Below are 27442 nucleotides of genomic sequence, written 5' to 3' on the forward strand. Positions count from 1 at the left end.
TAATAAACAACTGAAAAGAAGCTGAACATCTCTAAATGTTGGCAGAATTCACCTGTGAAGCCATCTCTCCTGTACTTTTGTTTTGGGGGCATTTTTATAATTGCTGATTTGATTTCATTACTAGCCATTGTTATGTTCATATTTTCTATTGCTCACTGGCCCATTCTTTAGAGACTGTACTTCTCTGTGAGTACAACATTTAGAGAAGAGATAAAACCTATTTTTCTCAAATGATTAAGAAAAAAAAAAAAAACTACAGAGGAAACAATGCCTCCAGAGTCTTTCTATAAGGCCAGCATTACCCTGATATTGATAGCTTACGTGTATGGTGAATAGTGCCATCAGATTAGTGGTCTCTGAAGGAGAAGATTTAACTCCAGAACCAAAGACAGTCTCAGTCATTCAGAGATTTGTGTAGATTTTTATTTAAAGTGAAAGTGACAGAAAAAGCTTCTGATATAGACATCAGAAGGGAGCAAGAGAGTATCCGCATTGCTAATTTGGGTAGGGCAGTATATACTCTTCTGCTAGCTGCTGAAAAGAAATAAAAAGAATATATCAAGGTTGTAAGAGTTCCACTAGACCCTTTTCCAAGGCATACATCCTGAGATAACTTTGACACAAGATTAGCCAGGGAGAATGGGTTCTGGGCAATGTCTCTGGGCAAGATATACTGTTGCTATGTAATCAGGGGTACAAGTCTTGAGAAACAGGTTTCAAGGCAAGATTTGTTACAATTATAATTATTAACATGAGTCTAAGAAAAGCATTTTTATGAGTAAGACATTGTGCTGTGTTATCATTAGCTCCTAAAGAAAAAAGCTAGTTCTTAAGCAAGATACATTGTTGCACATGGTTTAAGGAAAGCATGAGTGAGAATATTCACCTCCTCCTTAAAGGGCCCTAATTTTTAACTCTCTCAATATCAAAACCAAAGACATAACAAAAACAGAAAGAAAATCAGAGGTAAATATCACTTATTAACATATATGCAACTATCCTCAAGAAATATTAGTAATCCAAATCCAACAATATGTCAAATTAATTGTTCACCCAGATAAACTGGTGTTTATTCCAGGGATGCATACATTTTTCAATATTGACAAATCAATGTGATATACCATATTAACACACTGAATAATAAAAACCTTGTGATTATTTCACTATGCATTCAGTCACTCTGCCATGTTTGACTTTGTGTGACCCTATGGACTGTAGTCCACTAGGGTCCTCTGTCCATGAAGTTTTCCAGGCAAGAATACTGGAGTGGGTTGCCATTTCCTACATCAGGGGATCTTCCTGACCCAGGGATCGAACCCAGTCTTCATCACCTGCATTGGCAGAAAGATTCTTTTGACAAAATTCAACACCCTTCTATTTACATTAAAAATTCCAGAAAGTGAACACAGAGAGAACATACCTGAATGTAGTAATGGTCATATACGACAATGCTGCAGCTAATATCATACTCAGTATTAAACAATCAGCCTTCCCATTAAATTCAGGAACAGGGATGCCTATTCTTACCACTTCTATTCAACATAGTATTGGAATCTGATGAGAAAAGGAAACAAAAGTTATATAAAATGGAAAGGAAGGAGCAAAATTGCCACTATTTGCAGATGACATGATACTCTATATAAATAACCCTAAAGCTATCACCCAAAAACTGTGAGATCTAATATGTGAATTCAGCAGGATAGCAGGATACAAGGTTTATATACAGAAGTCTGTTGGATTTCATCAGAAAGAGAAAATGAAGAAAAAAATTCCATTTAAAATGGCATCAAAAAATAATAAAATACCTAGAAATAAATTTAATCAAAGAGATGAAAGACCCATCTGCTGAAAACTATAAAACACTGATAAAGAAAACTGAAGGTGATTCAATGAATTAAAAAGCTATGCCATGTTCCTGGATCTGAAAAATTAATATTGTTAAAATGGACATACTACTCAAATAAATCTACAGTTTTAATGCTATCCCCTATCAGAATTCCAATGACATTTTTCACAGAGCTAAAATGAATAGTTCTAAAATTTATATGGAACCACAAAGATGCAAAATTGCTAAAGCTATCCTGAGGAAAAGGGCCAAAACTAGGGGCATAATCTTTCCAGACTTCAGACTATAACAGAAAGCTACAGTAAAAGTAACATGAAACTGGCACAAAAACATTCATGTAGATAATTGGAACAGAACAGAGAGACTAGTAATAAATTTACTCACTGATGATCAATTAATAATGAAAGAGGCTATAATATACATAGAGAAAAGCCAGTCTGTTCAAAAAGTGGTATGTGAAAACTGTACTTTACATACACATCAACAAAAAGATAACACTTCCTCATGTCACTATACAAAAAAAAAAAAAATCAAAATGGTTTAAAAATAAAAATATAGGACATGACACCATACAATTCCTAAAAGAGAATATACACAAAATATTCTCTGATATTCTTCATAGCAATAATTTCTTAGATCAGTCTCCAAAGGCAAAAGGAATTAAAGCAAAAAATAACAAATGGGGCATAATTAAAATTAAAAACTTTTGTACAGCTAAAGAAACCATCAACAAAACAAAAAGATAACAGGGAAAATAAGAAACATTTGCAAATGATGTAATACACAAGTGGTTAATTTGCAAAATATACAGAGTGCTCTTTTTATCACTCAATACCAAAATAACATACATCCCAATTTTTTAAAAAATGAATAGAACCTAAGTAGACATTTTTCCAAAGAATATGTACAGATGTACTATAAGCCCATGGAAAGATGTTCAATTTCACTACCTCTTAGAGAAATGCAAATCAAAACCCACAATATCAGCTCAAAACAGTCAGAATGGCTATGATCAAAATATCTACAGATAAATGTTGGAAAGGGTGTGGAGAAAATGGATGGAACCCTCCTAACTACTGGTGGGAATGTAATGTAAATTGATGCAGCCACTGTGGAAAACATCATTGAAGTTCCTCATAAAGTTAAAAATAGAACTACCATATCATCCAGCAATCCAACCACTGGGCATATATCTGGAAAAGACAAAAGCCCTATTTCAAAAAGATATATGCACCCTAATGTTCCCAGCATCACTATTTACAGGAGCCAGGAAATGTAAACAACTCAGGTGCTCATCAAAAGATGATTGTTTAAGATGTAGAGTATATATATATATATATATATATATATATATATAATGGAATATTATAAAATAATGCAATAGTCCATTTGCAGAAATATAAATGAACCTAGAGAATATTACACTTAGTGAAGTATGTCATACAGAAAGACAAATACTATTTCACTTACATGTGGAATCTAAAAACAATACAAATAAATCTATATACAAAAGAGCAAGAAGCTCTTAGATAGAAAAAATAGTTTGGTTACCAAAAGGGTGAAGAAGTGAGAGGAATAAATTAGGAGTAAGAGATTAACACAAATTACTATATATTCAATATATAAGCAATAAAAAATTACTGAATAGTTTATGATAACATATGCCGCTGCTGCTAAGTCGTTTCAGTCGTGTCCGACTCTGTGCGACCCCATAGACAGCAGTCCACAAGGCTCCCCCGTCCCTGGGATTCTCCAGGCAAGAACACTGGAGTGGGTTGCCATTTCCTTCTCCAATGCATGAAAGTGAAAAGTGAAAGTGAAGTCGCTCAATCGTGTCTGACTCTTTGAGACCCCATGGACTGCAGCCTACCATGCTCCTCTGCCCATGGGATTTTCCAGGCAAGAGTACTGGAGTGGGGTGCCATCGCCTTCTCCAATGATAACATATAGTGGTATATAATTGGGGAAAAGTTACTGAATCATTCTGATGTGTACCTAACACAATATTGCAAATCAACTATACACAAGTAAATAAAAAGCAAAAATAAATGGGACATAATTAACATAAAAACTTTTGCACAGCAAAGAAAAACAGTGACAAAACAAACAAACAAACAAACAAAAACAACCTACTGAATGGAAGAAAATTTTGCAAATGACATGGCCAATAAGAAGTTAACACCCAAAATATATAATTGGTCCATACAACTCAACTTCCGAAAAAAAAAAAAAAATGCTAACAAAGAGCAGAAGTCCTTTCTAAAGAAGACATCAAAGATGACCAACAGGCACATGAATAGATGCTGAATATTATTAATTATAAGATAAATGAAAATTAAAACCACAATGGGATATCACCTCAAAACTGTCAGAATGGTTGTCAACAACAACAAAAAAAATACAAATGAGAAATGTTGGTGAAGATGTGGAGAAAAGGGAACTGTTGGTAGGAATGTGAATTGATACAGCCATTACAGAAAACAAAATGGAAGTTCATAATAAAACTAAAAATAAAGCTACTATATGACTCAGCAATTGGACTTCTGGGAATATATCTGAAAAAAAAATAAACACTAATACAAAAAGAAGCTTTTAATTTTAATTAGATCCCATTTGTTTATTTTTGCTTTTATTTCCAGAATTCTGGGAGGTGGATCATAGAGGATCCTGCTGTGATTTATGTCTGAGAGTGTTTTGCCTATGTTCTCCTCTAGGAGTTTTATAGTTTCTCATCTTACATTTAGATCTTTAATCCATTTTGAGTTTATTTTTGTGTGCGGTGTTAGAAAGTGATCTAGTTTCATTCTTTTACAAGTGGTTGACCAGTTTTCCCAGCACCACTTGTTAAACAGATTGTCTTTACTCCATTGTATATTCTTGCCTCCTTTGTCAAAGATAAGGTGTCCATATGTGTGTGGATTTATCTCTGGGCTTTCTATTTTGTTCCATTGATCTATATGTCTGTCTTTGTGCCAGTACCATACTGTCTTGATGACTGTGGCTTTGTAGTAGAGCCTGAAGTCAGGCAAGTTGATTCCTCCAGTTCCATTCTTCTTTCTCAAGATTGCTTTGGCTATTCGAGGTTTTTTGTATTTCCATACAAATCTTGAAATTATTTGTTCTAGTTCTGTGAAAAATGTGACATTTCTCCAAAGAAGACATACGAATGGCTAACAAACACATGAAAAGATGCTCAACATCACTCATTATTAGAGAAATGCAAATCAAAACCACAATGAGGTACCACTTCACACCAGTCAGAATGGCTGCGATCCAAAAATCTGCAAGCAATAAATGCTGGAGAGGGTGTGGAGAAAAGGGAACCCTCCTACACTGTTGGTGGGAATGCAATCTAGTACAGCCACTATGGAGAACAGTGTGGAGATTCCTTAAAAATTGCAAATAGAACTACCTTATGACCCAGCAATCCCACTTCTGGGCATACACACCAAGGAAACCAGAATTGAAAGAGACACATGTACCCCAATGTTCATCGCAGCACTGTTTATAATAGCCAGGACATGGAAACAACCTAGATGTCCATCAGCAGATGAATGGATAAGAAAGCTGTGGTACATATACACAATGGAGTATTACTCAGCCATTAAAAAGAATTCATTTGAATCAGTTCTGATGAGATGGATGAAACTGGAGCCGATTATACAGAGTGAAGTATGCAGAAAGAAAAACACCAATACAGTATACTAACACATATATATGGAATTTAGGAAGATGGCAATGACGACCCTGTATGCAAGACAGGAAAAAAAGACACAGATGTGTATAACGGACTTTTGGACTCAGAGGGAGAGGGAGAGGGTGGGATGATTTGGGAGAATGGCATTCTAACATGTATACTATCATGTAAGAATTGAATCGCCAGTCTATGTCTGACGCAGGATACAGCATGCTTGGGGCTGGTGCATGGGGATGACCCAGAGAGATGTTATGGGGAGGGAGGTGGGAGGGGGGTTCATGTTTGGGAATGCATGTAAGAATTAAAGATTTTAAAATTTAAAAAATAAAAAACTAAAAAAAAAACAAAAACAAAAAGATACATGCATTCCAATGTTCACAGCAGCCTTATTTACAATTGCCAAGATACAGAAGCAACCTAAGAGTCCATCAACAGATGAATGGAAAAGAAGATTTGCTGTGTGTGTGTGTATATATATATATACACACACACACACAATACACACACACACACAATGCAATTCAACTCTGAAAGAATGAGACTTTGTACAACATGGATTAACATTGAGGGTAAAATGTTAAATAAGTCAGTGAGAGACAATTACAGTATGATATCACTTATGTGTGGAATATAAAAAATAAACGTGAGTATAACAACAACAACAAAAATAGGGGGACTTTCTTGCTTATCCAGTGGTTAAGAATCTGCCTTCCAATGCTGGGGACATGGATTTGACCTCTGGGTCAGGGAACTCTGATCACACATGCCATGGGCAACTATGCCCAAGCATTGCAATAAGAGAAGCCCCCATCCTGAAACAAAGATTGAGTGCAGCCAAGATTAAAAAAAAAAAAAAAGAAAGAAAGAAATAGACTCACAGATATGGAGAACAAACTAGTGGTTACCAGTGCCGAGAGGGAATGGAGGAGCGGCTAGATAGAGGTAGGGAGTTCAGAGGTTCAAACTACTATGTATGAAATAAATAAGCTACAAAGATCAATTGTGCAAAACAGGGAATATAGCCAATATTTTATAATAACCAAAATGGAATATAATCTTTTAAAATTGTGAATCAGTATGTTGCACACCTGAAACATATAATATTATAAATCAACTATACCTCAATATAAAAAGAACAAGGTGAAAGCAAAAATGAAAAAAAGCAATCCTTTGTAGACAGTAATATTATCCTAATCTACATGAAATAAATTGAGATACAAAGAAGTTATAACTAGCCCAAGGCCACATAGATGGTAAATGGTCCAGCTAAGACTCCACCCCAGATAATTTGGCTCCATGGCCACTGGTTGTGTGACGTGTGGTCAGGCATTGTTGTGGAGAAAAACTGGGCCCATTCTGTTGACCAGTGCTCGCTGCAAGTGTTGCATTTTCAGTACATCTCATCGATTTTGCTCAGCATACTTCTCAGATGTAATAGTTTCACTGGGATTTGGAAAGCTATAGTGGATCAGATCAGCAGCAGACAACCAAACAGTGACCATGACCCCTTATTTTGGTGCAAATCTGGCTTTGGGAAATGATTTGGAGCTTCCTCTCTGTCCAACTACTTAGCTGGTAATTGCTGGTTGTTGCATAAAATCAACATTTCATCACATGTCACAATCTGATTGGGAAATGGTTCATTGTTGTTGCATAGAATAAGAGAATATGACACTTCAAAATGATTTTTTTTTTTATTTTTAGTCAGCTCATGAGGTACTCACTTATCGAGCTTTTTCACCTTTCCAATTTACTTCAAATGCCAAATGGCCACAGAATGATTGGTGTTGAGATCTTTGGCAACTTCTCGTGTAGTTGTAAGAGGATCAGCTTTGATGATGCTCTCTGCTGGTCGTTGTCAACTACCAATGACTGGACACTACCTCCTTTATAAAACTTCTTGAACCACCACTGCACTATATGTTCATTAGCAGTTTCTGGGGCAAATGCGTTTTGATATTGTGAATTGTCTCACTGCTTTACAACCTATTTTGAACTCTAGTATGAAAATTGCTTGAATTTATTTTTTGTCTAGCATCATTTCCATAGTCTAAAATCCATATAAAATAAACAGCAGTATTCATTAACAGAAAAAAAACATAAAGCAAGAAATATTCATTAAAATGATGTATAACATAACCACATTTATTTTAAAATGTATTCCAGTATCAAATGGCAAATTTCAACAATGAAAAACTGCAATTAATTTTGCACCAAACTAAGTAGAGTAGAATAAAGAATGAAACAAAATGAGGACAATCTTAAGAGATTCTCTGGAATAAAATTATATGCACCAACCTTAGAATTATAAGGGTCCCAGAAGAAGAGAAAAAGAAAGGACATGAGAAAATATCTGAGGTGATTATAGTTGAAAACCTCCATAATATGTTAAAGGAAACAGCAACCCAAGTCCAGGAAGTTCAGATAATTGCATACAGGATAAACCCAAAGAGAAACATACCAAGACACATATTAATCATATTAACAAAAATTAACACAAAGAACAAATATTAAAAACATCAAGAGAAAAGCAATAAGTAACAAGGGGATTCCCATAAGAGTAACAGCTGATGTTTCAACAGAAACATGGCAGCCCAGAAGGGAGTGGTAAGATATATTTAAAGTGATGAAAGGAAAAGAAACTTACAGCCAAGATTAGTCTACTCAGCAATAGTCTCATTCATATTCATCCAAGAAATCAAAAGCTTTACAGATAAGCAAAAAAAAAAAAAAAAAATCACCACCATCAAGCCAGCTTTACAACAAGTGCTAAACGAACTTCTCTATCCAGGAAACACACAAAAAAAGAAAAGACCTACAAAAACAAGCCCCAAACAATAAAGTAAATGGCAGAATCTTATTGTGATTTATGTCAGAGAGTGTACTGTCTATGTTTTCTTCTAAGAACTTTATACAGGAGTAAACTTTTATGATCTTGGCTTTGGCAGTGGCTAAAAATCAGAAGTAACAAGAAAAAATTGATAAATTGGATTTCATGAAATTTAAAACTTTTGAACATCAAAGGATATTGTCAAGAAAATGAAAACACGACAGAATGGCAGTAAGCAGTTTCAAACTATATATATATATATATATATATATATATATATATATATACACACACACATACACATATATAGTTTATATAAAAACTATATGTATATATATATATATATATATATATATATAAAGGTCTACTATCCAAAATATATATTGAAAATTACTTGAAACTCAACAATTAAACCAGAAAAAATCCAACAAAAAATGGACACAGGACTTGAATAGACATTTGTCCAAAGAAGTTATACAAATGGCCAGTAATCACATAAAAAAATGATAAATGCCATTTATCATTCAAGAAATATAAATCTAAGTCATAGTGAGATAATACTTTATACACAGTTGGATGGCTATCATTTTAAAAATTGAACAAATGTTGGCAAGATGTGGAGAAAATGACACACTCTTACATTGCTGGTGAAAATGTAAAAGGGGGAAAAATGTTTGGTGGTTCTTAAAGTTAAAAATAGAATTGTATAATCCAGCAATTTCACTTTTAGGTATACACACAAAATAGTTGAAAACAAGTATTCAAATATTTTACATAAATATTCATAGCAATATTATTCACAATGGCCCAAAAGTGAAAACAATCCAAATTTCCACCAATGGATGAGTGAAAATACAAAGTGTTATACTGATATATCTATAGAATGTAAAGTTATTCAGCTATAAAATGAAATACTGATACATGCTACAACATGGATGAATGTTGCAAACATTATGCTGAAAAAATCCAAACACAAAAGGCCACATTATAAATGATTCCATTCATGTGGAATATCCAAAATAAGCAATTCCTCAGAGACAGAAAGTAGATTTATGGTTTCCAGTGGTTGGGGACACAGAGGGAGAGTGACTGCTTAATGATTATGGTGTTTCTCTTTAGGGTTATTCAAAATGTCTGGAACTAGATAGTGGTGCTAGTTGCACAACATTGTGATTGTACTTAATGTTACTGATTAAGATGGTTAGAATGGGAAATTTTATGTCATATGTATTTTACTATAAAAAATTAAGTACAATAGAACACTTCCTTTTTCTGCAATTCATGGTCACATCTCCCTTACTCTTTTCTTCTTAGGAGTCAGAATGCTAGGGCTTACTCAACTTTCTAAGTTTCTAGCCTCTAGTCTGTACTTGCATAGTTTGCCCAACTCACAGAAATTAATCTGCTTTTAATCTCCTGTGCAAATCCTGAACAAAGGTATATAATTTTTTTTCTGGTACAGCGACTCTTTGCTTCCTACAATTTCAGGAATCCTGATTGCTTTTCATGGATCTTACTCTACCTTTTTTTCCTATCATCATTTTTTGGACATCATAGTATTTGCATGGTTTCTGTTATGCAATCCCCTGCTAGTCCCTTTAACTGCTGTTAATTCAGCTTGTGAGACTATGCTCCCAGTTTAACTGTCTGGCTGTTTACCCACTTATGACAGGCATTTTAGACTATATTAAACCTTATATGGGGGCTTCCCAGGTGGCTCAGTGGTAAATAATCCACCTGCCAATGCAGGAAACACAGGAGATGTGGGTTCGATTCCTGGAATGAGAAGATCCTCTACAGAAGGAAATGGCAATCCACTCTAGTATTCTTGCCTGAAAAATCCCATGGACAGAGGAGCCTTGTGGGCTACAGCCCATGGGGTCACAAATAGTCGGACATGACTGAGATGCATGCATACAAGCCTTATCTGATGAATGTCCAATGAATAATAGGCCCCAAAGCTGAGAATCACACACACCAGAGGAGCAGTGACAGAAATCAACACTGGAGACCAGAAGGAGATACCCTAGAAGAGTGATTAAGCTCTTGGGCTCCAGAATCAGACTCTCTAAATTTGAATCTGGATTCTGGACTTACCTGCTGTATGACATACACAGGCAAATTTCTTAACCTTTCTGTGCTGTGGATTTCTTGAGTATAAAACATGGGTGAGAACAACAAATAGTATCTACTTTCAAAAACAGTTGGAAGATTAATACATTGGCGTACATGGTAAATGTTAGCTATTTCTTTTGTTTGGTTTTCTGTTTCTCTCTTCCTCAAGGCAATTGGGAGTTTGCCATGGACAGAGGAGGCTGGCGGGCTGTGGTGTGCAGCATCACAAAGAGTCAGACACAGCACAGCAAGGAAAGTGAATCTCAACTTTGGTTGTACATTAGAATAATATGAAGTAATTTAAAAAATCAGGACACACCTCAGACAAAAAATCTAAATCTTGGGGTTGTACCTAGTCATCAAAATTTTTAAATTAAGAGATTAGGTAGGGATTAAGAAAGTTAAGAAATTAATTGAGGGTAAAGGAAAGACAGAAAAAAATACTTCGTATGTGTTCACAGTATTTCATATTGCAAGCAATGAAACAAGGAATATGACTATCCCTATGTTTCATGCAAGGAAATTCAGACTAGACCAATCAACTTGACATATAGACACATAGTCAATGGAAGTGGGGCTGAATTTAACAGCAACATGTATGAATTATACTTAGGGGTTTACTTGATTAAATTTAATGTAAATCAATAGTGTAATTTTGCTACCAAAAAGGTGAATGTGATCTTGAGTAACTTCAATAAAACTAGTGGAAGTTTCACCCTGCTTGTCAACCACACCTAGAATATTGTGTTCTGTTCTTTAAGATGTCACACTAAGGAAAAACAGAGTAACACAAATAGGATAGAAATATATTTGAAACCACAGCATTAGGAGCAACAGTGAAAGGAACTATATCCTGCCAAGACTGCAAAGCAGAAATTTTAGTATGTACATAATTACTGACTTCAAAAATTAGGAGGTCTGCCAGACAAAGGAAAATAATAAGATGTACTTTATACTACCTAAATAGTATAACTTGGATACACAGTAGAAAACTACAAAACTTACCTAAGTTTGACCCAAGGAAGATTTTCCCAATAATTAAAGCTGTTTTAAAACATAACAAATTCCAGGAGTTTATATTACCAAAAATGCCAGAGTAATACAACACCAATTATAAAGTGGGAAAAAAAAACTGTCAGAATCAACTTTTCCAGGATTCTGGGAACTAGTCAAAAACTTACGATCTTAAGTTTTCAAAAGCTTAATGGAGATAAAAGTGCTTGCATTGTGGTAAGAAAGTCCTACAGCTTCAGAGTTGCAGTGTCTATGGAGTTAGCAGACTGCACTCACGGTGCAAGTTGCTAGTGCCAAAGGAAGTAATAAAGACATTTTCTCAAAGAATTGTGTTTGTTTTGGCCTGTCTAGTGGAAACCTGAAAAAACAGTAAAAGGGTTTGCCTTTGTTTCATCTCACTCTGAGCATTCCCAAGACTGAGGCACCTTCCCTAGCAGCATGTGTTCAAAACATTTAAAGGGAAAACCATTGGCCATGCAAACTGAGACTAGGGCTAACAGTCAGAAGAAGCAATGAAACTATGAAGGATCTAGAAGGGAAGAGGTTTGGAAAGGAAATATATGGTGAAATAAATGTTTTGAAAAGCTCCTCTGTTATACTGAGGAATCATGAAGCCATGCACATGACCACGGCTGGATGCATGTTCAGAAAAGGCCTGAGAAATCCCCATTTTTCACCTCCTGTTAACCTTCAGGCTCTAGACATTCAGGAAGTGAAGCCTAAGGCAGAGTTGTAAATGGACAGGGTAAATGTTGAAGGAATATCCCCAAAACAAATATCTAATCTACAAAGACTGAGAGAGTATTACCCCCTTTTTCTTTATCTTTTTACTTTTCTTGTTTTGGCTCCAGCTATTTAAGGAAATTCTGTCAAAATACTAACTGACAACTAAGGCAATAAAATACAGACTTCAGTGATCACATATGACTGAGAATACAACCTATATAGGAGAATTCAGAAAAAAATAAGAAAGCTAAGGACGTGTCTAGGCAACAGCAACACTGAGAAAAGTACTGAGAATGACTTAATCTTTTACCCCATGCAGATTCTTGGGCTCAGGGCAAGCTTAGCTAGACAGTGAAGGACCATCCAAGCAGAGTCAGTCTGCAAATATTTGAAAAAAAAATTATTGTTTTATCTTTTACATTGTTTTTTTAATTTGGTTATGTGTTCCAGCTCCTGGCAAATCTGAAAATCTCTCAAAAGATTAACTGACTTAAAGGAAGTACAACTTCATTGAGCACACAGTAAAAGGAATAATCTTATAAGAGTGTTTGAAAAAGTCTCAAAACAAACTATTGTAGCCTTCAGCAATCAAAAAATAAATAGAAAATCATGGAAAGGAGGAGAATGTGATTTCTAAAGTTACCACATTATGAGTATTAAATGTCCAACTTCCACAAAATAACAAGTCTTACAAAAAAAAAAAAAAAAAAGGAGAAGATGGCTCATTCCAAGGAAAAGAACAGGAAACATCCTTAAGGAAGGCTAGCTATTGGACTTACTAGATAAAAACTTTAAAATGTCTTTCTTAAAAAGCCAAAGAGCCATGAGAAAACAAAGAACTAAATAGATCAGAAAAAATGACATATAGAAAAAGTAGAACTAGCAACAAAGTGATGCAAATGATTAAAAAAAAACAGCAGTTGTCAAGTTGAAAAGTACAATAACTGAAATAAAAATTTTACTAGAGAGGTTCAAGAGCAGATTTGATCAGGAAGAGGAAAGAATCAATGAATCAGTAGACAAGTCAATTAAATTTATCAAGTCTGAGGAGGAGAAAGAAAAAAAGGATGAAGAAAAATGAACACAGCCAATGGACTATGTGGGACACCAAGAAAAATGGAAATATAACATTCAGTATGGGAATCTCAAAAAGAAGAGAAAGAAAAAAGTAGAAAAATTATTTCAAGAAATGTTAGCTGAAAATACCCTAAATTTGATGAAATATATGACTATACAAATCCAAGGAGCTAAATTATTAGGTTGGTGCCAAAGTAATTGCAATTCTGCATTGTTGAAATTTACCATTTGATATTGGAATACATTCTTAAATACATGTGGTTATGTTATACATCGTTTTAATGTGCATTTATTGCTTAATGTTTTTTTTTGCTAATGAATTATTACTTGCTGTTTATTTTATATGTACTTTAGACTATGGAAATGATGTTAGACAAAAACAAATTCAAGCAATTTTCTTACTAGAGTTCAAATGGGTCATAAATCACCAGAGAAAACTCACAAACAACAAAATCTTTGGCCCAGGAACTGTTAACAAACATACAGTACAGTGGTGGTTCAAGAATTTTTGCAAAGATGAGAGCCTTGAAGATGAATGGTGTATTGGCTGGCCATTGGACATTGACAATGACGAACTGGGAGTATCATCAAAGCTAATCTTCTTACAACTACATGGGAAGTTGCTGAAGAACTCGATGTCAACCATTTTATGGTTGTTTGGCATTTGAAGCAAATTGGAAAGGTGAAAAAGCAGGATACATGTCTCATGAACTGACCAAAAATCAAAAGAAATCGTCATTTTGAAGTGTTGTCTTCTCTTATTCTATGCAATAATAATGAAACATTTCTCAATTGGATTGTGACAAAAACTAGATTTTATACAACAACCAACTCAGTGGTTGGATGAAGAAGAAGCTCCAAAGCACTTCCCAAAGCCAAACTTGCACCAAAAAGAGGGTCATGGTCACTGTTTGGGGGTCTGTTGACAGTCTGATCCACTACAGCTCTCTGAAACCTGGCAAATCCATTAAATCTGTGAAGTATGCTCAGCAAATCAATAAAATGCACTGAAAACTGCAATGTCTGCATCCAGCATTGGTCAACAGAAAGGGTCAAATTCTCCACAACAATGCCTGACTGCATGTTACACAAATAATGCTTCAAAAGTTGAGTGATTTGGGCTATGAAATTTTGCCTTATCTGCCACATTCACCTGACCTCTCCCCAACCAACTACCACTTCTTCAATCATCTCAAAAACTTTTTGCAGGGAAAATTTTTCCACAACCAGCAGGACACAGAAAATGTTTTCCAAGAGTTCATCAAATCCTGAAGCATGGATTTTTTTGCTATAGGAACAAACTTATTTCTCATTGGCAAAAATGGGTTGATTGTAATGGTTCCTATTTTTATTAATAAAGATGTGCTTGAGTCTAGTTACAATGATTTAAAATTCAGGGTCCAATATTTCTATTATTTTGTACCAACCTAATAACTCTAAGATAAAACCAAAGAGACAAACATTGAACCATTAAAATCTAATTACTGAAAGACAAAGAGACAATTTGAGCAAATGTCATATACAAGTGTTCCTCTTACACTGCTGGGGGAAATGTAAATTGATACAGCCAATATGGAGAATAATATGGAGTTTCCTTGAAAAACTAGGAATAAAATTACCATATGACACAACAATCCCAATACTGGGCATATACCCTGAGAAAACCACAATTCAAACAGACATATGTACCCCAATGTTCACTGAAGCACTATTTACAATAGCCAGGACATGGAAGCAACCTAGATGTCTATTGACTTATGAATGGATAAAGAAGATGTCATATGTATGTACAATGGAATATTGTTCAGTCATAAGAAGAATGAATTTAAGTCATTTATAGTGAGGTGGATGATCCCACAGCCTGTTACACAGAGTGAAGTGAATCAGAAAGAAAAACAAAACAAATATCATATATTAATGCATATATATGGAATCTAGAAAAATAGTGCTGATGAACCTATTTGCAGGGATACAATGGAGACACAGATCTAGAGGATGAACTTGTGGACACAGTGGGGGAAGGAGAGGGTAAGATGAATGGAGAAAGTAGCATTGACATATATACACTACCATATGTAAAACAGCTAGTGGAAATCTGCTATATAATACAGGGAGCCTAGCCTGGTGCTCTATGACGACCTAGATGGGTGAGATTGCTCTCAAGGGGAGAACAGTAAGCAGTCTTGAAGAGAAATCTTATTAGTTTCCTGTCCAGGAATTAAACCTGAGTAGCCTGGATGAAAAGCAAAAGTCTTAGCCACTGGGTCACCAGGAGCTAGAGGCTAGAAGCAAAGTGGTCTTGGCTCTTGCCCTTGTTTGAAAGCAAGAATGTTTCAAAGAGGTAAAAACTCTAAAAGCAGGTACAAATTTTATTATTAGAGACACAGCACAGCTTTGGGGAAAGAAGACAAGAAAACAGTTTTTTCAGCTCAGAAGCAAGGCAGAGATACACACCCAGAGAGAAAGGGTATAGGCATTCTCTCTAATGAGGAGGAGAGTAGTAGGTCAGAAACTAGGCAGAGACATACACCCAGAGAGGAGTGTGGGTGTCCTGAGTGAGGAGGAGCATGGTATGGAGGTGACATAAATCACTAATATCGGACAGTCCTCCTGGGTCTTTTTTTACCTTTGTCCAATTATCTTGTTTCTTTCTTCACACCTGACTGGTCTATGTATTCCCTCCAAGATGCATGTGTAACTTTTTGCTATGATGGATCTCACTGTGTAGAGGCCTATGGGTGCATATTCATGTTTATCATGAGGTGGGGCCCCCTCAGTTTTTGACCCTCAAAAAACCTTGTGCATGTGCAGACAAGGAAGCTTCCTTGATATCAGGAGTGGACACCTTATCTCCTACCTTTCGCAGGGCCCAGTTTTTACCATTAGTTTTGTCCTTGGAGTATCTGGGTGACAACAAAGCCTCAGTTTAAAAAAAAATGGCTCAGTTTTCTCCATTTGACAATCAACAGGAATCTGGCTCAGTGGCCCACTGTTTCCTACCTCAGGAAGGGAATGAGGAGGGAGGCTCAAGAGGGAGGGGATATATACACACACACACATACATATATATACATATACACACACACACACACACACACACACACATATATATATATATATATATAAAAAATATAATTATGGCTAATTCACATTGGTGTATGGTAAAAAAAAAAACCAATGAACATTTTAAAGCAATTATCCTCCAAGTAAAAAATAAAATTAAGTAAAGGAATAAAAAGGCACATAAGCTGAAAGTGAAAAGACTGAAAAATATAGTCCATGCAAATAGTAAAGACAGGGGAGTTGTGATGGTTATATTAATATCAGACAAGAAATTAAGTAAAAAACTCTCAAAAGTCTAAGGAGTATATAATATATTGATAAATGGATCAATTTACCAGGAAATATAAAAATTACAATTATATGTGCACCAAATATCAAAACCCAAATCATGAGGCAAACACTAATTGAACTGAAAAGAAAAATAGAGAGGGATAAAATAATAGTTGGAGACTTCAATATTCCATTTATAATAATGGATAAGACAATCATGAAGACATTTCTTAAGGAAATAAAAGACTTGAACAATACCAGAAACCAAAAAGAGAGAAGACTCAAATTACTAAACATTAGGAAAAGACTAGAGATCTCTTCAAGAAAATTAGAGATACCAAGGGAACATTCATGCAAAGATGGGCTCAAGAAAGGACAAAAATGGTATGGACTTAACAGAAGCAGAAGATATTAAGAGGTGGCAAGAATACACAGAAGAATTATGCAAGAAAGACCTTCATGACCCAGATAACCATGATGCTGTGATCACTCACCTAGAGCCAGACATCCTGGAATGTGATGTGGGCTTTAGGAAGCATCACTAGGAACAGAGCTACTGGAGGTGATGGAATTCCAGCTCAGCTATTTCAAATCCTAAAAGATGATGCTGTGAAAGTGCTGCACTCAATATGCTAGTAAATTTGGAAAACTCAGCAGTGGCCACAGGACTGGAAAAGGTCAGTTTTCATTCCATTCCCAAAGAAACACAATTCCAAAGAATGCTCAAACTACCACACAGTTGCACTCATCTCACATGCTAACAAAGTAATGCTCAAGTTTCTCCAAGACAGGCTTCAACAGTATGTGAACGGTGAACTTTCAGATGCTCAAGTTGGATTTAGAAATGCAGAGGAACCAGAGATCAAACTTTCAACATTCACTGGATTATTGAAAAAGCAAGAGAGTTCCAGAAAAACATATGTTTCTGCTTTATTGACTATGCCAAAGCCTTTGACTGTGTGGATTATAATAAACTGTGGAAAATTCTGAAAGAGATGGGAATACCAGACCACTTGACCTGCCTCTTGATACTGCTTCTGTATGCAGTCCAAGAAGCAAAAGTCAGAACTGGACATGGAACAACAGACTAGCTCCAAACAGGGAAAGGTGTACGTCAAGGCTGTATATTGTCACTGTGCTTATTTAACTTATATGCAGAGTACATCATGCGAAATGCTGGGCTGGATGAAGCACAAGTTGGAATCAAGATTGCCGAGAGAAATATCAATAACTTCAGATATGCAGATGACACCACACTTATGGCATAAAATGAAGAACTACAGAGCCTCTTGATGAAAGTGAAAGAGGAGAGTAAAAAAGCTGGCTTAAAACTTAACATTCAGAAAATTAACATCATGGCATCTAGCACCATATATTCATGACAAATAGACGGGGAAACAATGGAAACAGAAAGAGACTTTATTTGGGGGGGGTGGCTCTAAAATCATTGCAGATGGTGACTGCAGCCATGAAATGAAAAGACACTTGTTCCTTGAAAGAAAAGTTATGACCAAACTAGAAAAAATGAAAAATAATAGTCAAAGCTATGGGTTTTCCAGTAGTCATGTGTGGATGTGAGATTTGGACTATAAAGAAAGCTGAGAACCAAAGAGTGGATGCTTCTGAACTGTGGTGTTGGAGAAGATTCTTGAGAGTCCCTTGGACTGCAAGGAGATCCAACCAGTCCATCCTAAAGGAAAATTGTCCTGAATATTCATTGGAAGGACTGATGCTAAAGCTGAAACTCCAGTACGTTGGCCATCTGATGCAAAGAACTGACTCATTGGAAAAGACACTGATGATGGGAGGGATTGAGGGCAGGAAGAGAAGGGGACAACAGAGGATGAGATGGCTGGATGGCAACACTGACTCGATGGACATGAGTTTGAGTAAGTTCCAAGAGCTGGTGATGGATAGGGAAGCCTAGGATGCTACACTCCATGGGGTCACAAAGGGTCAGACACGACTGAGCGACTGAACATAACAAGGGCATTACTGTAAATATTATATAATCTTTTAAAAGCTTATGAAAATACAATGAAAAAATTGTATACAAATATTTTAAATAACATAGATGATCGAATAAATTTCTTAAAACACAGAAACTACCACAATTGACTCAAGAAAAAAACTGTCAATGTAATTAAGCCTATAACAGGAAATTGAGTTATTAGTCAAAAACCTACCAACAGAGGAAAACTGGACACTACAGGGCTTCACACTTGAAGTCTACCAAAATTTTAAAGAAAATTAACATCAATTCTTCTCAAAGTCTTTCAAAAAACTTGAATAGGAAGGAACACTTCCTAACTCATTCTATGAAGCCAGTATTCCTCTGTTAACAGTCAGATAAACACATCAAAAGAAAATTTGAGAGAATAGCATTGAAACATGTATATTGCTATATGTAACTAGATGACAATGATCCTCCAATTAAAATAAATAAATTTATTTTTAAAATACAAAATTAGACAGTAATATGCATATTGAAAGGCAGAGACATTACTTTGCCAACAAAGGTCCATCTAGTCAAGGCTATGGTTTTTCCAGTGGTCATGTATGGATGAGAAAGTTGGACTGTGAAGAAAGCTGAGTGCTGGAGAATTAATGCTTTTGAACTGTGGTGTTGGAGAAGACTCCTGAGAGTCCCTTGGACTGCAAGGAGATCCAACCAGTCCATTCTGAAGGAGATCAGCCCTGGGTGTTCTTTGGAAGGAATGATACTAAAGCTGAACCTCCAGCACTTTGGCCACCTCAGGTGAAGAGTTGACTCATTGGAAAAGACTCTGATGCTGGGAGGGATTGGGGACAGGAGGAAAAGGGGACGACGGAGGATGAGATGGCTGGATGGCATCACCAACTCGATGGACCTGGGTTTGAGTGGACTCCGGGAGTTGGTGATGTACAGGGAGGCCTGGCATGCTGTGATTCATGGGGTTGCAAGGAGTCGGACATGACTGAGTGACTGAACTGAACTAAACTGAACTGATGCTAAGAAAATGGGGAAGTTGATGTGAAACAAACACAATAATCTCACTTGTTGCAGAAAAAATATTTGACAAAATTTAACACTCTATCATGATAAAAGCATGCAACAAATGATGAATAGAAGGAAACTTATTTAACATGATAAAAAAATTATATAAAAACCCACAAGTAACCTCATAGTCAAAAACAAGATAAGAATTCCTATTCTTCACTTCCATTAAACACAGTATTGAAGTTCTAGCTGGATCAATTAGAAAATAAAAGAAATAAAAGATATCCAAATTGTAAATGAAGAAGTAAAACTATATTCACTTAAGACATGATCTTGCAAAGAGAAAATCACAAAGATTTCATAAAAAGATTAGTAGTGCTAATAAGTGAATTTAGAAAATGACACAAGATGTATACAGAAATTAGGGCAGAAATAAATGCAAAAGAAACAAAAGAGACCATAGCAAAAATCAACAAAGCCAAAAGCTGGTTCTTTGAAAGGATAAATAAAATTGACAAACCATTAGCCAGACTCATCAAGAAACAAACGGAGAAAAATCAAATCAATAAAATTAGAAATGAAAATGGAGAGATCACAACAGACAACACAGAAATACAAAGGATCATAAGAGACTACTATCAGCAGTTGTATGCCAATAAAATGGACAACGTGGAAGAAATGGACAAATTCTTAGAAAAGTACAATTTTCCAAAACTGAACCAGGAAGACATAGAAAATCTTAACAGACCCATGACAAGCACGGAAATGGAAACTGTAATCAAAAACCTTCCAGCAAACAAAAGCCCAGGTCCAGACGGCTTCACAACTGAATTCTACCAAAAATTTCGAGAAGAGCTAACACCTATCCTCCTCAAACTCTTCCAGAAAATTGCAGAGGAAGGTAAACTTCCAAACTCATTCTATGAGGCCACCATCACCCTAATACCAAAACCTGACAAAGATGTCACAAAAAAAGAAAACTACAGGCCAATATCACTGATGAACATAGATGCAAAAATCCTCAACAAAATTCTAGCAATCAGAATCCAACAACACATTAAAAAGATCATACACCATGACCAAGTGGGCTTTATCCCAGGGATGCAAGGATTCTTCAATATCCGTAAATCAATCAATGTAATTCACCACATTAACAAATTGAAAAATAAAAACCATATGATTATCTCAATAGATGCAGAGAAGGCCTTTGACAAAATTCAACATCCATTTATGATAAAAACTCTCCAGAAAGCAGGAATAGAAGGAACATACCTCAACATAATAAAAGCTATCTATGACAAACCCACAGCAAACATTATCCTCAATGGTGAAAAATTGAAAGCATTTCCCCTAAAGTCAGGAACAAGACAAGGGTGTCCACTTTCACCGCTACTATTCAACATAGTTCTGGAAGTCTTGGCCACAGCAATCAGAGCAGAAAAAGAAATAAAAGGAATCCAAATTGGAAAAGAAGAAGTAAAACTCTCACTGTTTGCAGATGATATGATCCTCTACATGGAAAAACCTAAAGACTCCACCAGAAAATTACTAGAGCTAATCAATGAATATAGTAAAGTTGCAGGATATAAAATCAACACACAGAAATCCCTTGCATTCCTATACACGAATAATGAGAAAGTAGAAAAAGAAATTAAGGAAACAATTCCATTCACCATTGCAACGAAAAGAATAAAATACTTAGGAATATATCTACCTAAAGAAACTAAAGACCTATATATAGAAAACTATAAGACACTGATGAAAGAAATCAAAGAGGACACTAATAGATGGAGAAATATACCATGTTCATGGATCGGAAGAATCAATATAGTGAAAATGAGTATACTACCCAAAGCAATTTACAAATTCAATGCAATCCCTATCAAGCTACCAGCCACATTTTTCACAGAACTAGAACAAATAATTTCAAGATTTGTGTGGAAATACAAAAAACCTCGAATAGCCAAAGCAATCTTGAGAAAGAAGAATGGAACTGGAGGAATCAACTTGCCTGACTTCAGGCTCTACTACAAAGCCACAGTCATCAAGACAGTATGGTACTGGCACAAAGACAGACATATAGATCAATGGAACAAAATAGAAAGCCCAGAGATAAATCCACACACATATGGACACCTTATCTTTGACAAAGGAGGCAAGAATATACAATGGAGTAAAGACAATCTCTTTAACAAGTGGCGCTGGGAAAACTGGTCAACCACTTGTAAAAGAATGAAACTAGATCACTTCCTAACACCGCACACAAAAATAAACTCAAAATGGATTAAAGATCTAAATGTAAGATGAGAAACTATAAAACTCCTAGAGGAGAACATAGGCAAAACACTCTCAGACATAAATCACAGCAGGATCCTCTATGATCCACCTCCCAGAATTCTGGAAATAAAAGCAAAAATAAACAAATGGGATCTAATTAAAATTAAAAGCTTCTGCACAACAAAGGAAAATATAAGCAAGGTGAAAAGACAGCCTTCTGAATGGGAGAAAATAATAGCAAGTGAAGCAACTGACAAACAACTAATCTCAAAAATATACAAGCAACTTATGCAGCTCAATTCCAGAAAATAAACGACCCAATCAAAAAATGGGCCAAAGAACTAAATAGACATTTCTCCAAAGAAGACATACGGATGGCTAACAAACACATGAAAAGATGCTCAACATCACTCATTATTAGAGAAATGCAAATCAAAACCACAATGAGGTACCACTTCACACCAGTCAGAATGGCTGCGATCCAAAAATCTGCAAGCAATAAATGCTGGAGAGGGTGTGGAGAAAAGGGAACCCTCCTACACTGTTGGTGGGAATGCAATCTAGTACAGCCACTATGGAGAACAGTGTGGAGATTCCTTAAAAAATTGCAAATAGAACTACCTTATGACCCAGCAATCCCACTTCTGGGCATACACACCAAGGAAACCAGAATTGAAAGAGACACATGTACCCCAATGTTCATTGCAGCACTGTTTATAATAGCCAGGACATGGAAACAACCTAGATGTCCATCAGCAGATGAATGGATAAGAAAGCTGTGGTACATATACACAATGGAGTATTACTCAGCCGTAAAAAAGAATTCATTTGAATCAGTTCTGATGAGATGGATGAAACTGGAGCCGATTATACAGAGTGAAGTAAGCCAGAAAGAAAAACACCAATACAGTATACTAACACATATATATGGAATTTAGGAAGATGGCAATGACGACCCTGTATGCAAGACAGGGAAAGAGACACAAATGTGTATAACGGACTTTTGGACTCAGAGGGAGAGGGAGAGGGTGGGATGATTTGGGAGAATGACATTCTAACATGTATACTATCATGTAAGAATTGAATTACCAGTCTATGTCTGACGCAGGATACAGCATGCTTGGGGCTGGTGCATGGGGATGTCCCAGAGAGATGTTATGGGGAGGGAGGTGGGAGGGGGGTTCATGTTTGGGAACGCATGTAAGAATTAAAGATTTTAAAATTAAAAAATAAATTAATTAATTAATTAATTTAAAAAAAAGTAAAATGAAATTTAAAAAAAAAAGATGTATACAGTAACAATGAAGAATCCAAAAATAAAATTAAGATACAAGTTCTTTTAGAAACACAGACAAAATAATAAAATACTTGGGAATAAATATAACCAAGGAAATGAAAGACTTGTCCACCTAAACATACAAAACATTGCTGAAAGAAATTAAAGAAAAAGTATATAAATAGGAAACACTCCATTCTTATGGATTAGAAGGTTTAATATTGTTATGATGTCAATTCTACCCCAAACTATCTGTAGATTAAAAGTAATTTCTATAAAATTCCCAATGATGCCATCTTTGTGTATATAAAAAAACACATCCTAAAATTTATATGGAATTTCAAAGGATCCCAAATAGTCAAAACAATTTTTTAGAAAAGCTGGAGATTTCAACACTTCTTAATTTTAAAATTTACTAAAAAGCTACAGTAATCAAAACAGTGTGGTACTGGCACCAATCATTGGAGAAGAGAATGGTGAACCACTTCAATATTCTTGCCTTGGGAACCCCATGAGCACAAAGAAAAGGCAAAAAGATGACAAGTGAAAAACAGGTAAGCCTGGCGTACTGCAGTTTATGGGGTTGAAAAGATTTGGACACGACTGAGAGACTGACCAGAAACAACAACAACAACTGGCACCAAAGACTCATAAATAGACCAATAGACTACAGTAAAGTGACCACTGTTGGTGGGAATACAAACTAGTATAGCCACTATGGAGAACAGTGTGGAGATTCCTTAAAAAACTGGAAATAAAACTCCCATATGACCCAGTAATCCCACTGCTGGGCATATACACCGAGGAAACCAGAATTGAAAGAGACACCTGTGGCCCAATGTTCATCGCAGTGCTGTTTATAATAGCTAGGACATGGAAGCAACCTAGATGTCCATCTGCAGACAAATGGATAAGAAAGCTGTGGTACATATGCACAATGAAATATTACTCAGCTATTAAAAAAGAATATATTTAAATCAGTTCTAATGAGGTGGATTAAACTGGAGCCTATTATATAGAATGAAGTAAGTCAGAAAGAAAAACACCAATACAGTATATTAATGCATATATATGGAATTTAGAAAGATGGTAGTGATGACCCTATATGCGAGACAGCAGAAGAGACACAGATGTAAAGAAGAGACTTTTGGACTCTGTGAGAGAAGGCGAGGGTGGGATGATTTGAGAGACTAGCTTTGAAACATGTATATTACCATATGTGAAATAGATTACCAGTTCAGGTTTGATGCATGAGACAGGGTGCTCAGGGCCGGAGCACTGGGATGACCCTGAGGGATGGGACTGGGAACACATGTACACCCATGGCTGATTCATGTCAATCTATGGCAAAAACCACTACAATACTGTAAAGTAATTAGCCTCCAATTAAAATAAATACATTAATTTAACAAAGAAGACCAAAATTAAATCTCACACACTGGTCAAATAATTTCAACATAAGTTCCAAGACCATTTAATAGAGCAAGAATAGTCTTTTCAACAAATTGTGCAGGAAAAACTGGATAATCAAATTCAAGAAAAAAGAAAGAAAGAAAAATGAAGTTGTAACTTCACCTGACATCACATTAATATTAAGAAATGAACTCAAATCATATCAATGACCTAAACATAAGAGCTAAAAGTAAAACTCTTGGAGGAAAACATAGGAAAAAACTTCATGACAATAGATTTGGCTCCTCTGTCCATGGAATTTCCAAGGCAAGAATACTGAAGTGGGTTCCCATTTCCTTCTCTAGGGGATCTTCCCAACCCAGGTATCGAACCTATGTCTCCTTCATTGGAAGGTGGATTCTTTACCACTGAGCAACCAAGGAAGTCCATGGGCCTTTATAGTCATGATTGACTTAAACTGACGTCCTTAAAGTATGTCCTAATCCAATATAGCTAGTGTCCTTATAAAAAGAGACCAGGATACATAAAAAGAACCACCAAGAATGTGAGCATACAAGGAAGTATACGGTGAGGACACAGTGAGGAGGTAGCCATTTGTACGCTGAGGAAAGAGGCCTTAAGAAATCAAACATCCTGACAGCTTGATCTCAGACTTCAAGCCTCCAGAACTGTACAAAGGTAAAATTTTGTTCCTTAAAATACCTAGTCTGTAGTATTATTTTATTATGGCAGCACTAGCAAACTAATACAATCAAATATCTAATAATGGTCTCATATTCAGTGAATATACAAAGAACTCTTATAAGTCAAAAACAAAAGAGACAATCAAATTTAAAAATAGGCAAAGGACTTCAATAGATGTTTCTGTGAAGAGGATATTGTTGTTGTTGTTCAGTTGCTGAGTTGTGCCTGACTCTTTGTGACTCCATGGACTGCAGCACGCCAGGCTTTTCTGTCCTTCATCATCTCTCAGAAATTGCTCAAACTCACGTCCACTGCATTGGTGATGCCATCCAACCACCTCATCCTCTGTCGTCGTCTTCTTCTGCCTTCAATCTTTCCCAAGATCAGGGTCTTTTCCAGTGAATTTTCTCTTCATATCAGGTGGCCAAAGTATTGGAGCTTCAGCTTCAGCATCAGTCCTTCTGATGAATATTCATGATTGATTTCCTCTAGGATTGACTGGTTTGATCTTCTTGTAGTCCAAAGGACTCTCAAGAGTCTTTTCCAACACCACAGTTCCAAAGCATTAATTCCTCAGCACTCAGCCTTCTTTATGGTCCAACTCTCTTCCATACATGACTACTGGAAACACCATAGTTTTGAATATATGGACCTCTGTTGGCAAAGTAATGTCTGATTTTTAATACACTGTCTAGGTTTGCCAAAACACACATGAAAAAATGTTCAATATTAGTCATTATTTATTAGTCATAAATGCAAATCATACCTACAATTAGATATCTTTCACATCCATTAGGATTGTTAAAAACAGAAACCATGAAAAATAGCAAATACTGGCAAGGATGTGGAGGGATTTGAACCCTTGACATTGCTATTGGGGAGGTAAATGGATGCAGGCACTGTTGAATATTCTGGTAGCTTCCCAACAAGTTGAGCTAAGAATTCCCATATGGCCCAGGAATTCCACCCTTAGTTATATACCCAAAAGAATTTAAAGCAAGTGTTCAAATAAAAATGTGCACACAAATGTTCATAGCAGCACTATTCACAATAGCTAAAAGGTTGAAACCATCCAAATTCCCATCATTACACTGATTCATATACAAAGAAAGTATTATACATCAATATGATGGAATATTTAGCTATAAAAATGAATTCTTGCTACAGTGTGAATGAATCTTGAAACATTAAGTGAAAAGAAGCCAAACATAAAAAAAAATCACAGTTTATATGATTCCACTGATATGAAGAACTTCCCTGGTGGCTCAGTGGTAAAAAAATCCACCTTCTACTGCAGGAGACTCAGGTTTGATTTGTGGGTCAGGAAGATCCCCTGGAGGGGGAAATAACAACTCACTCCAGAATTCTTCCCTGGGAAATCCCATGGACGGAGGAGTCTGTCAAGCTACAGACAATGGGGTCATGAAAGAGTCAGACATGACTTTAGCAACTAACCAAAAAGTTGATATAAAACATCCAAAATATGCAAATCCATAGAGACTGAACACAAACCAATAGCTTCCAGAGGTAGGAGGGGAATGGGGAAGGGGGAGATACTGGTTAATGGATAGAGAATTTCCTTTTGGAGTGACAAGAATATTTTGGAATGAGATAGATAAGATGGTTACACAATATTGAATACACTAAATATCACTGACACACATGGCACTTTAAAATGGTCGGTTTTATGTTATGTGATTTTCACCTCAACAAAAGTCAATGCACCCAGTTTCAACAACATGAATGATCTCACAAACATAATGGTGATTATATGAAGCTAGACACAAAAATAAACAATTGATTATTCCTTTTATATAAAGTTCAAAAACAGGCAAAACTTTGGTTAGAGATCAAAATAAAGGTAACCCAGGAGACAATAACTAGAAGGGGCATGAGAGGCTTCTGGGTAGGTAGTAATATTTGTTTCTTTATCTGTGGGCTCATTTATGTGGATTTGTTCTTTGGAAGGAATGATGCTAAAGCTGAAACTCCAGTACTTTGGCCACCTCATGCGAAGAGTTGACACATTGGAAAAGACTCTGATGCTGGGAGGGATTGGGGGCAGGAGGAGAAGGGGACAACAGAGGATGAGATGACTGGATGACATCACCGACTTGATGGACATGAGTCTGAGTGAACTCTGGGAATCGGTGATGGACAGGGAGGCCTGGCAT

The 27442-nt window shown here is 36.0% G+C and overlaps 1 long non-coding RNA gene across 1 annotated transcript; it reads right to left on the minus strand.

Annotated features, from left to right (window-relative positions):
* Positions 1 to 405: 405 nt before the first annotated feature.
* LOC132658840 (uncharacterized) lies at positions 406 to 3144 on the minus strand. Its single transcript, XR_009598915.1, has 2 exons — positions 1421 to 3144; positions 406 to 1331 (listed from the first exon to the last, which is right to left on the minus strand). It is a non-coding gene; the product is annotated as an uncharacterized LOC132658840 (long non-coding RNA).
* Positions 3145 to 27442: the final 24298 nt, after the last annotated feature.

This window comes from Ovis aries, chromosome X (genome assembly GCF_016772045.2).
Source record: "Ovis aries strain OAR_USU_Benz2616 breed Rambouillet chromosome X, ARS-UI_Ramb_v3.0, whole genome shotgun sequence".
Lineage (NCBI taxonomy): Eukaryota > Metazoa > Chordata > Mammalia > Artiodactyla > Bovidae > Ovis > Ovis aries.